The sequence below is a fragment of the Protopterus annectens genome, chromosome 1.part0, assembly GCF_019279795.1.
Source record: "Protopterus annectens isolate FY-2018-M chromosome 1.part0, PAN1.0, whole genome shotgun sequence".
In the NCBI taxonomy this organism is placed as follows: Eukaryota; Metazoa; Chordata; order Ceratodontiformes; family Protopteridae; genus Protopterus; species Protopterus annectens.
The window spans coordinates 646,054,897-646,066,922 of record NC_056725.1 but is presented as its reverse complement, the minus strand read 5'-3'; the positions used below and the strand labels follow the sequence as shown (position 1 = coordinate 646,066,922).

Here is a 12,026-nt window from a genome sequence, read left to right as displayed (position 1 = left end):
TGCCATTACATCAGTTTTTCTTGCCCCAGATGTCAGGAGCCCCCAAAATTGGAAGCAATTACATGGTGTGGAACACCTCCAGAAAAAAGTAAATACCACTGCCATAAGGTATGGCCAAAAAGAGGACAGGTGGAAAGAATAGAAAAGTCAGGGGGCTGGAGGGAGGGTAACCAGGACTGCAACAGTGAATACACTCGAACATCTACATTTATGGTAAGTGTACACAACTGTACTATGTTCTTCATGTTTTACTGTTACAGTCATCACACTTGGGTTGATTCCCAAAGCTAAGGAAGGGTGGAGGCAGTCTAAAAGTATTGGGGCTGGCTAGCAGGTCTTGTAAGACTGCTGTGGCAAATTCAGCTCTGGATTTACAAAAAAATAGGTAAGTGTTAATGCTTGTTGAAGGTGTGTAGAGAACTCCAGGTTGCAGCTTCCATGATGTCCCTGGTAGGGGACTCCCCTGAGAAATGCCACAGAGGTTGAGGTAGCCCTAGTGGAATGAGTTCTGATCCCCTGTGGGGTAGGTTTTCCATGGTGTTTGTATCAGAAATGGATGCAGTGTGCTATCCATTTGGAAATGGTTTGCTTTGAAATGGCCCTTGCCATCTGCCCCTGTAGCTAAGCTGACTAGCAGCTGGTCAGATTTTCTGAAAGGTTTAGTTCTGTCAAGGTAGAACCTGAGCTGTCTGTGCACGTCTGAGGAGTGCAGAATCCTTTCCCTTTATTCTGAGGATTAGGGAAAAAGGTTGGTAAATGCATGGATTGGTTTAAAGCCACATTGGATACCACCTTGGGCATAAACGATGGGTTAGTCCTGAGGGAAACCCTGTCCACATGGAAAATAATGAAGGGTTCCACAGCCATTAGTGCCTGTAACTCAGACACTCTTCTTGCTGAAGTGATGGCTGGAAGTAAGGCTGTTTTCCAAGAGAGGAATTTTAACTCTGCTGCAGTAGCCTCAAAAGGGGGAAGCATGAGCTTCTCTAGTACAAAGTTAAGGTCCCAACAGGGGTGGGAGTTCTCCTCGGGGGCCTTAAATTGTTAGCTCCTCTCAAGAACTGTTTGATGAGAGGGTGAGAAAATAGAGGTGGCTCAGTATTGTAATGAGCTGAGATGGCAGAGTCATGAATTTTAATTGATGAGAAGGATAGGCCTTTGTGGTGTAGCTCTGCTAGGTAATCTAGGATTTGAGGTAAGGTGGGCACAGCTGTGTCCTTTCCTTGAGACTGGCTCCAAGAACAATATCTTTATCACTTTTCTGAATAGGATTTCTTAGTACTAGGCCTCCTGGCCTCAAGGATGACATCCAGCACCTGTTTGCTGAAGAATGCTGGTGGTGTACTCAGGGGATAAGCCAGGCTGCAAGATTCAGGGTTTGCAGCTGTGGATGCAAAATCTGTCCCTCCTGCTGGGACAGCAGAGAGGGAGTCTGATGTAGGTGCCAGGGTGGCACTGCTGCCAGACTGCATAGGAGTGGGTACCAGTGCTGGCGTGGCCAGTCTGGGGCAATAAGGATTGTCCTTGGTCTGTCCTGTTTGATCTTGAGTAGTACTTCTGAGAGGAGGGGCAGAGGGGGAAAGGCATAAACTGAGAGGTTTTCTGCTGTAAAGGATAGGGAATCCACTTTCCACGCTTGGCTGTGGGGATTTCTGGTGCAAACTTTGCTCGATTGATGGTTTTGGGGGAGACAAACAGGTCCACCTCTGGAGTCCCCCACCTGTGGATTAGAAATTTGAATGAGTTGGGTTCCAGCTTCCACTCGTGTGGGTCCAGTAGATTTCTGCTTAAATTATCTGCCAGTGAATTTTGTTTGCCTGGCAGGAATTGAGCTTGCAGGTGCTCTTGGTTGCTCAAGGTTGTGTTCCACAGGGCCATGGCTAACCTGCAGAGAGGGTAGGAATGAGTTCCCCCCCCTGCTTGTTTATGTACCATATAACTGTGGTGTTGTCTGTCTTTATCAGGAGTTGCCCTGGAAAGATAAGGTATTTGAAGGCTGTCAGTGCATTCTGTACAGCTAATATTTCTTTTTGATTGATATGCAGGGGAATTTGTCCTGGGCTCCATTTGCCTTGAATGCATTTGTCTGCCATGTGAGCCCCCCACGCAAAGTCTGATGCATCTGTTGTCAGGGTTTGGGCGGCAAGGGGTTGAGTGAAAGGAAGTCCCTTGTTGTGGTTGCATGCCTCTCCCCACTAAAGGAACTCTGCCCTTTGACAAGGAAGGACAGGAATCAGTGTTTCCAGGTCTTCAGATTTTTTTAAGTACCACTGAAATTTCCTGATATGCAGTCTTGCATATGGAATTAGTAGAATGCTTGAAGCCATGAACCCTAGAGCTTGCAGTATTTTTCTTGCAGACAGCTGGGTTTTGGTGGCCATTAGTTTGAAGTAGTTTGTCAAATAAACCTGTTTTTCTGTAGTGAGGAATGCCATCTGGGAAGTTGTGTTCAAGCTTGCTCCCAGGAATACAATCTTTTAGCTGGGCACCAGTTGTGATTTCTTTTTGTTGATGGTGTACCCCAGAGAACTTAGAAGTCTCTTTATAAATGCCAGGTGCTGAAGTAGCAATTCCTGACTGTCCACCTGAATCAGGCAATTGTCCAAGTGTGGGTTAATTTGAATATTTCTCTGCCTGCAGTATGCAATGGCTAGAGCCAGGCACTTTGTGAATACCCTAGGTGCAGTAGATAAGCCAAAGGAAAGTGCAGAGAATGGATAGTGCATAGAGCCTGCCCTGAAACGTAGATATTTCCTGCAAGATTCCCTTATGGGGATGTGCAGATAAGCTTCTTTTAAGTCTAGGGTGACTAGCCAGGCGTCCTTGGCTAGCATAGGACGAAGCTGTTGCAGAGTCAGCATTTTGAATTTTGGGACCACCAGGAAGGTGTTGAGAATTGATAGATCTAGGATAGGGCTCCAAGAGCCCTCTTTTCTGGGCAACAGGAACAGTCTGGAGTAGAAACCCTGTCCCCTTTGCTCTATAGGCACAGGCTGAATAGCCCTGACACTGAGAAGAGAAAGTACTTGCTTTTGAGCCTCTGCCCTCTGGTTTGGTGGAAGGTCTGGCAACCCGCTTGGGGTTGGCAGTGCGCGGAAGCAGAATCTGTATCCCTGGGATACAATGCTTAGGATCCATCGGTCCTGGGTAACAGACATCCAATTTTTTGCATATAGGGTGAGTTTTCCTCCTAGGGGTGCAAGTACTTGGGCTTTGCTGGAAAGGAAGATAAACAAGTCATTGTGAACTTTTTCCATAAGGGGATGGCTTACCACTCCCCGTTTCAGAGGAGGGAGCGCTCCATTGTTTAGATCTCTGCATACCCTGAGACTGTAGTCTTGGTGGCCTGTTGTCCCTGGGTTTGGACTGAGAATGCCTGGGAGGGACTGGAAAGGACCAGTTTTTAGAAAGTCAATGCCTAGTGAATCGTGGCTGCACCTGTAAGAAATCTTTAACAGTTTGCATATATTTAGCTTTTTCCTCCATCTTTTTAAGAACTTCTTCTGCATTTGTGCCAAACAACCTTTCCTGGTTTAATGGAGCATCTAGTAATTTTGCTTTGACATGGTCTGGCAAGATTTGCTCCTTCAGCCAAGCATGCCTTCTCAGTACAGACCCAGTGACAGCAGCCCTGCAAGATGCTTCTAAGGCATCAAAACCACACTGCAAAGTATGTTTACTAACTTGGTTTGCAGAATGCATTAACTGTTGTAAATCTTTATTTTCTGTACAATCTGGAAGCAACAACATTTTTTGTTTAATTAGTTCCACAATATAACCAAAAATACACCGAGGTACCACACAATAGCGTCTTTAATAACACAAAACAATAAATAAAAACAGTTGTGAGCGCTTTCGCAAAACTAATTGCTTCATCAGACCATAGTTCCATAATATGCTGCTGGTACTTCAACATGTGAAACTGGCAGTTCAAAGCCCAGATGGCAAGAGTTGCAGAGGTATATACCTTCTTATCCCATCGGTCTAAAGCTCTAGAATCCCTGTCCGAAGGGGTAGGGTTTTTGGCTGTAGTAGCCTTAATGCCTTTAGGTCCCTGGGAAATAGTCTCCAGATCCGCAGTGGGATTCTTAAAGAGAAATTTGAGAGAGTCAGGTACTCTGTAGTACTCGTTAGGCTTTCTAGGAGCTGGTGGTAAAGCATCAGGATTAAGACTGGATTCCATGAAGACATCATCTACAATGTCCAGGACAGGGGGTATAGCTAGAAGCCTGTGCTGAGGCAAGTCTAAAAATTCTCGGAGTCTCTTTTTGGACTGAGGGTAGTCCTGGCATTCTCAGTGGAAATGCTCTCTTAAAGTATGCAAGGTTTCAACAAAAGAAAAGTCCTCTGGAGGGGAGGCAGAGGGAATGGAATCCTCTGCATCTGAATCCTCATAGGTAGATAAGGGTATGTCCTGGTAATCGGAGGGATCAGAGTCATCGAACTCATGGTCTGTAGAATCAGAAGGAAAATCAATTCTTTGTCTTTTAGAGGGGGAAGGCTGGCTTCCCCTAATTAAAGTTATAAGGTCTTCAGCCACTCTAAGCATTTGTTTCTGTGGCAAGGGAGCTTGAGCATGCGATTTGGTCGTCGGTTTTCTACGCCTAGTACGAACTCTGGGCCTGAGAAACTCAGTAGTTTTAGTCAAAAACGAAGCTGTCAGTTTAAAGCGCATATTGGAAGGTCGGAACACACCCTCAGAAGCCAGTGCCTGCACAGCGGCTCCGGACCCATCCAAGGTAGAGACATCCGCAGGTTCCATAGTCGAAGAAGCATCTCGCGGCATACTGGACTCCGAAAGGGTCTTACCAAAGGCCTGTGAATCTGTAGAAGCGGGTATCAGGGGCTGCAAAGGCACTTCACTGAGTACCGGTGGACTGGCGACTAGCTTAATGGAAGCATCATCGGCAGTTTTGGATCTATGCAGTCTGTCTCTGTCTTTATCCTTACATTTTTTCCCGAAGATTGGTAGTAGGATGGCTTATCGAAGCCATATTGGAATATGGAGAACGAGAGCGAAAGAATTTGGCATCAAAGATAGCCCGACGACGAATAGTTTGGGCATTAAACAAAGCACCAAACCTACAGCGAGGAACGTCGTGGTCTGGGCCTAAACAGATGACGCAGTAAGAATGAAAATTTCTGTGAGCTATTTGCTTTCCACAGACAAGACAATTGTTAACTTTTTCTGACATCAGTTAGAGCAAGAAAAAAAGGATCCCAACGGGGTACTTAGCTTTAGAAGTCTTCAGGTTTGAAACCCGAAAAGCAAAAATTTCAGGAAGTGGCCGACTGGCACTTGCGAACTGCTTCTGCTTCGGGCTTTTCAGCAAGAAAAGCTGATGTAATGGCATCGGCTGCATGTTTTATATCCATGATGACCTGATGTCGTGGAAGAGGCGACAGCATCAGACACAGAAATCCCAAAACTCTGGTATTCGGGCTGACTGAGGGCTACCTACAGGCAGATAACCCAAGTGTGATGACTGCAACAGTGATACACGAAGAACATCCACAAATATCAAAAATATGAGGTAAAAATCTGGACAGTTGAGAGGTACGATTCACAGTGACCTTGCGCCCTCAAACCAACATTAGCATTCCTTATGTCTTCACTACAACAGTCCTCAGTTCTCCTTAAACAGACCTGAACACATTTCTATAATTTTACTGTATGATGCCTGACAAACTATGTACATGTAAGTATCTCAATTTACTAATGAATATGCATGCATTCACACCTGTATATGAAAAGATGTGCACATGCACTGCCTGGCTTATTTCTGCTGACATCCAACTGGGGTACCAAAACTTAATATTCCCTGGACTGTATGTCTGATGTACTGGCCTCAGGTTGTAAGTGTAGGGGTATGCAGATGGCCATACAAGTGTAGATCTTCATACTATCTTCAAGCCAGCAGACTGAAGAACCCTGATAAAGTGACTGGTCAGACAAGCAGGCCAAGAAAGTAGTAGTGGAAGACCCCCCAGTCCTAGTGTCCTGCAGAGAGAGAGAGAGAGAGAGAGAGAGAGAAAGAGATGTGATCCCAAACAGAGGTGAAGGAAGGTGGGAAAGAATACTGCAACACCCACTGTTATTGTAAGTTCTCACACAACTGTACTATGTTCTGACTGCGATCACTTTTGCAATACTCAAAACAGATGGGTTAATCCAAGAGCTGAGGGGAGGTTATTGGTAACAGAGAAAGGAACTGTCCAAATGGAGTGAGAGGACTGACCTAACAAAGGCATCTCTGAATATTGAAAAGGCATTAATTCTGTAGTGTTTAATGAAGGTGTGTACCAAGGAATAGGTGGCAACTTCCAGGATAGTTCTGATAACAACCCCTTTGTAGAAGGCTCCCAGGATGCCACTGCCCTAGTAGAGTGAGCTTGAGGGCAGGAGGGTAAGGATTTATCATGTTGATAAAAATAAAAGCAGATGGAATTAAGAGATCCAGATTAAAATTGTTTGTTTAGATACTGTCTGGCCCAGTTTGGAGTTATGAATGAAATAAATAGGTGGTCTGACCTACGAAAAGATTTGGTCTTATCCAAATAAAATCTCAACGTCTGTGCATGTCTAAGGAGTGCAGAAGTCGTTCCCCCTGTTCTGTGGACTGTGAAAGAAAGTAGGGAAGTTTACACCCTGGTTGAGGGATATACTGTTCACTACTTTAGGCAAGAAAGAGTGGTCAACCTTCAGGGTTACCCTGTCCTTGTGAAAAATAAGTAACGGTGGCATGGCCACAAGTGTCTATAGCTCTGAGACTCTTCTTGCAGAAATGATAACTAGCAGCAAGATAGTTTTCCAAGTGCAGAATTTGACATTTGCTGAACCAGCTGATTCAAAATGAAGTACAGTGAGCTTTTCCACTACAAAGTTGAGGTCCCAAGGAGTGGCATGGACTTCCTTGGGGGTCGTAAATGTAAGAATTTTTTGACCCTGGGCTTTGACATAACAGTTGGACTGAGAGGAAGACGAGCAGAGATGGCCAACAAATGGGCCTTGATTGAGGAGTAAGTGAGACCTGCATCCATGAATTTGCACAAATACCTTAGGATGGATGGACCTCTGATTTTTTTGGGGTCCTGGTTATTGCTATGACAACAGAAAGGAAATCTCTTCTATTTGGCTATGTGTGATTTTTTTGAGTAGTGGGTCACCTTGCCTCCTCCTGGATAACCAGAAGCATGTCCTCTGAGAACTGGTGCCTGAAAGGGATCAGAACCACATCATCCACAAGCTTAGTTGGAGAAATGACAGATTCACATAAAGCAGTGAACCCTTCTGGTGTGTGATAAGATCCTCCTTTTGTGGTAGGTTGTGACAGATACCACTGGCTAGATGGAAAAGAGGGAACCAATGCCATCTTGGCTAAAAAAGGTGTCTCCAGTAAGATTTCTGGTCTTTCTTTTTGAACTTTTATTAATACCTTTGGAAGCCACACAGAAACTTCCCTGTCCACTGGAAGAAAAAATAGGAAAGAATAACCTTTTGAGCTATTCGAGCCAAGCTAAAACACCAACTAGTAGTAGTAAAAAAATATTTATAAATTAAATGCCCACCAGTAGTAAAAAATCTTGTTGTGATCACAAGTCTTCACTTTTTCAAGTTCTTCGTACCAAAACAACAAATCTTATTGTGATTAAAAATAGCTTCACTTCTTAGCTGCAAAACTGTTTTTCTTTCAGCTGATCCCATTAGGGGTTGCCACATCAGATCATCTGTTTCCATTTCTTCCTGTCCTCTGCATCTTGCTCTGTCACACCAACCACCTGCATCTCCTTCTCACCACATCCATAAACCTTATCTTAGGCCTTCATCTTTTCGTCTTACCTAGCAACTCCATCCTTAGTATCCCTCCTCAGCACATGTCCAAACCAACTCAATCTTGCCTCTCTGGCCATGTCTCCAAACCATCCAACCTGAGCTGACCCTCGAATATACTCATTTCAAATCCTAACATCTTTAAATCTGCCACCTACAGCTCTAACTCAACAAATCTTTATTGGCCTTTTCATCCAACAGCTTTACTGTCCACTAGAAGAAACCGCCCTTCAAGCTGAGGGACAAGGGGTCATGGAGCAAGAGGGAGAGTTGGCGGTTTCTCTCAGGCAAATAAAGATATCTGAGATGTCCCCCATGTGTGTAGGATTGTCCAGAAAGACTCGTCTGCTTAGGGTCCTTTCATGAAGGTCCTTGATAGACTTGCTTAATGATTCTGCAAGAACATTATCCTGCGATGGAATGTATATGATGAACAGAGACATGTTCTTCTGGTAAGCTAAGTCCCAAGCACTCTGTACTAGTCTGCACGGTTGGTATGATCTGGTGCCTCCCTGCTTGTTTATGTACCACATGACTATGGTGTTGTCTGTGAATACTCAAAGTTGACCTGGTTTCCGCATGTGTGAAAACCTGACGTGCTAGGTGGAGAGCCCTCATCTTTTACAGGTTGATGTGCTCCTCTGTGAGCTTGAGTTGTTACCTGCCTGAGCTCTGAGACTTTGTTCAAGCTCCACAGGCCTCGTCTATGCACATTTCCTCAGCTGGAGTTTGTGGATTGAAGAGAAACCCTGGGTTGAGTCTGACCTGGCCTACCCACCATGAGAACTCCTTCCTGAGACAAAGTATGAGGTGGACCTCTGTATCTAGAGGATCAGTGTGTTGGGGACAATGCTGTTTTCAGGTACCACCGAATTTTCCTTGTGTGCAACTTGGCTACAGAGAGTACTAGGATGGTTATTACCATGAAGCCCAGAGGTCTTAGGAGCTCCCCTGTAGAGCATCTACTGAGGGGGGAAAGGTTACGAAAGCAAGCTGTAAGGCTTTGCACCTTGGCCTGAGATAAGCAGGCCTGCATCCTCTTGGTGTCCAGTCTGCAGCCCAGAAACACCAGGTCTTGAATGTCTGAAGGGAGAACTGCAAGTACAGATTAAGGAAAAAATGGTGATTTTGCAGAAGGCTCTGTGGTGAGGAAACATGGACTAGTAGATCATCGAAGTAAGGGAAAATTTGAATCCCAGAGTTCAAGAGGAGGATATTACTGGTGAGAGGCACTATATAAACATTCTTGGGGCTGTGAAAATCCCAAAAGGCAAAACAGCAATCTGAAAATAAGATGAGCCAGTACAAAACTCAGGGGATCTCCTGCAAGAGGGGCAAATGAGAATATGTAGATAGGCATTCTTTAAATCCCAGCAGACTAGGTATGCCAGTGGAAGTATAAAAAAGCAGCAGTGTCTATAGGGCGAACATTTGAAAGGTTAATCACTTTTAGGAAAGTGTTTAGGAAAAAGGCAGAGTCAGTATAGGCTTTCATTGGAGTAAAAAAAACCCTTCCTACAAATTTTATGGGTGCAGGTTCTATCATATACATGTAGTTCCTGAACAACACTTGGTAGAAGCTAAGTTTTAATGTGGGGAGAAGGGAGTACGCCATTCAGTGGAAAAAGTTCTTTCCAATAAATGGCATAACCCCTTTTTATGACAGAAAGGGACGACTAATCTGTGGTAATCTTTTCCCACTTTGAGATGGACTGGATACATCTTGTGCAGAGAAGCAGGATAGGACCAAGGGGAAGGGGGGTGATCTGGAAGATAAGAGATTTTTCTAAATATGGAGACCTCCCAGATTTGGGCACAAACTGAGATTTCTCTGGAAGTCTCCAGATTTTTCTGAAAATGGAGGCCTCCCAGATCTGGGCACACACTGAGGTTTCTCTGGAAATCTCTGGGCAAGTTCCTGTGTTTCTGAAGATAACAAAGTCCTGTCTAACAAAAGAATTGGCTTGGCTGGGTAGTTTCTCTGGTATCTAGGGTGAGCAAAATTTATCTACAGTCCTCAACAGTTTTGTCTTGCTCCTGTAAGTCTTTAAGTTGGCTTCCTGTGGACCAAATAAAAGATTCCTGTCTAAAGGTGAGTCAGTAAGCTTGGCTTTGAAATCCTCTTGCATATGTTGGTTGCGTGACCATGCATACCTGCAAATGACAGAGCCGGTTAGCAGCTGCTTTGGATAAGGCCTCCATAGTTTCATAACTACACTTTATACTTTGCCTGGCCACCTGAGTAGCCTGATTAAGCAAGAACAACACTTGTTTAGAGTCTGAGCCCTGTGAATCCACCACTACCTTGTTCAAAGTGTTAAGTATGGACAATAGGTACTTCATCATCTAGGTCTGGCAGTTATAGCCCTGAATGTAAAGATGGTAAAAACATTCTTTCTTCACCTATCCCTGGACCGAGGTCTTTACCTGTGGGGAAGGCATTGGCATTGGGGTGCCATTTAGAAGGTTTTTCAGAAGAGAGATACTGCACAAGGGTCAGCCACAGGGTTCTTATACAGGAATTTAAGCTAATTAAGAATTCTGTAAAACTTGCCTGGCCTTTTAGGAGCACAAGATTGCAAATGTAGAGGTGGTGTGAAAAGCATCCAAAAAGACCTCCTGTAACGGAGGAAAAGGAAATGGGGCAGGAGTACCTTCTTCAAAAAAGTAGCAATATCTTTGTTGGACCTCTGAAACTTGACTCAACTCACACTCAAAAAAGGTTTCTTCAGGTTGATAATGGTCTCCACAAAAAAATTCTTCACTGGGTAGTCAGGGGAGATGGAGTACTCATCATCTGAAGGAATCTGGCCATGGGAGTGAATCTGACAGGAACAGGCCAGAAAATGGGACGGTCAAAGCCATATTCATCTTCAAAGGAAAATGAAGCAACTGTTTATTTTCTGAGAGATAGGAGGAGGAAGAACAGAAAGGAAAGGTGGTTTCACAGCCATAAAGGCCTTGAGAGAAATTCATCCATTCCTTCTCTCTAGGAGGTGAAAGAAAACAGGCATGTTTTGTCTTCTGAATGCTTTTTCTATGGGGCAACATCCACTTGAACCATGCAGGGCAGCCGAAAGCATTGATGTACCTCAATTAACTTTCCTGAAATCTCTTACCTGACTAAAACCTGCAGGAAGCCTTCTGTTTCCTCTGAAACATTGATTCTTGGTTCACCATCTCTGTAGAAGCAGTCGTCTTCTCAGTTCTATGACCCTCAAACACCATATCGGCCTTTGGCAGAGTCATGGCAGAAGGCATTAGATGTGGAATCCAAAGTAATGTGGGTCAGTAACCTCAGGAGGTATAGCGAAATCTGAGTGGGGAGACTGAGTGTCAGGTACAGGCCTTTTAAGTTATTTTCTTGTGTGACTGAGGTACATCAGGAGAGGAGGAATCCACAATCATGGAGTAGGCCAAATGCTTTAGATACTGGGTCTCAAGAAAGTGTTGAGCAAAGATAAATGGGATCACAAAGTATTTGACTCAAAGGAAAACAGAACAGGCCTTCTACTCATGTTCTCTGGTAAGGAAAAAGAATCACTGGGTATGGATATCTTTGTAGGGAATCTGCCTACCGAATTCACAAAACAAAACCCCCTCCTAGATGACATCTAATACAGATATGACATAATTTAACACAGTAAAGAATGACTTCCCAATGGGTCACTTAACTGTTTATTTTTAGGCAGCAAATGTAAATTAATAAGTAATGATCAGTCCGACTGGTGCACAAACTGTGGTCAGGCTGACAAGACAGTTTTGACAATCTACAGTCGTATGTCCACCTATTTACCTCTTGCGAGGTGAGGACATAAGGTGGATGTATAATCCAGTTCAGGTTAAGCTTTGTTACCCTGGAAAGATGTTTGCTGAGACAACTCTTATGTTTGGAATATTGCAACAGTGACCTCAGTCAAGGCATCATCAATTTCCCTAAAATTAATAACAATGAAATACATCTAAATATGATGTGATAACTACAAAAATCTAGAACCCATTTTCAATCTACTGTGCAACAAAACATAAAAAATAAAATACTTTACATAACCATATTAATTTAATAGCATTTAACTCATTTTTTCCCTTTCCCCAGGGGGTTTTAAAAAAAAAAACCCCTTTTTTTAATTTTTGGGGTTAAAACTTTTTTTTCCAGGAAAAAAACTTCCATTCATTTTTTTTATTAAACAAAAAC

The 12,026-nt window shown here is 43.8% G+C and overlaps 1 protein-coding gene across 2 annotated transcripts in view; it reads right to left on the bottom strand.

Annotated features, from left to right (window-relative positions):
- The window catches only part of TFB2M (transcription factor B2, mitochondrial), a 433,306-nt gene that overhangs the window by 290,455 nt on the left and 130,825 nt on the right, over nt 1-12,026 (bottom strand). The window lies entirely within an intron of this gene.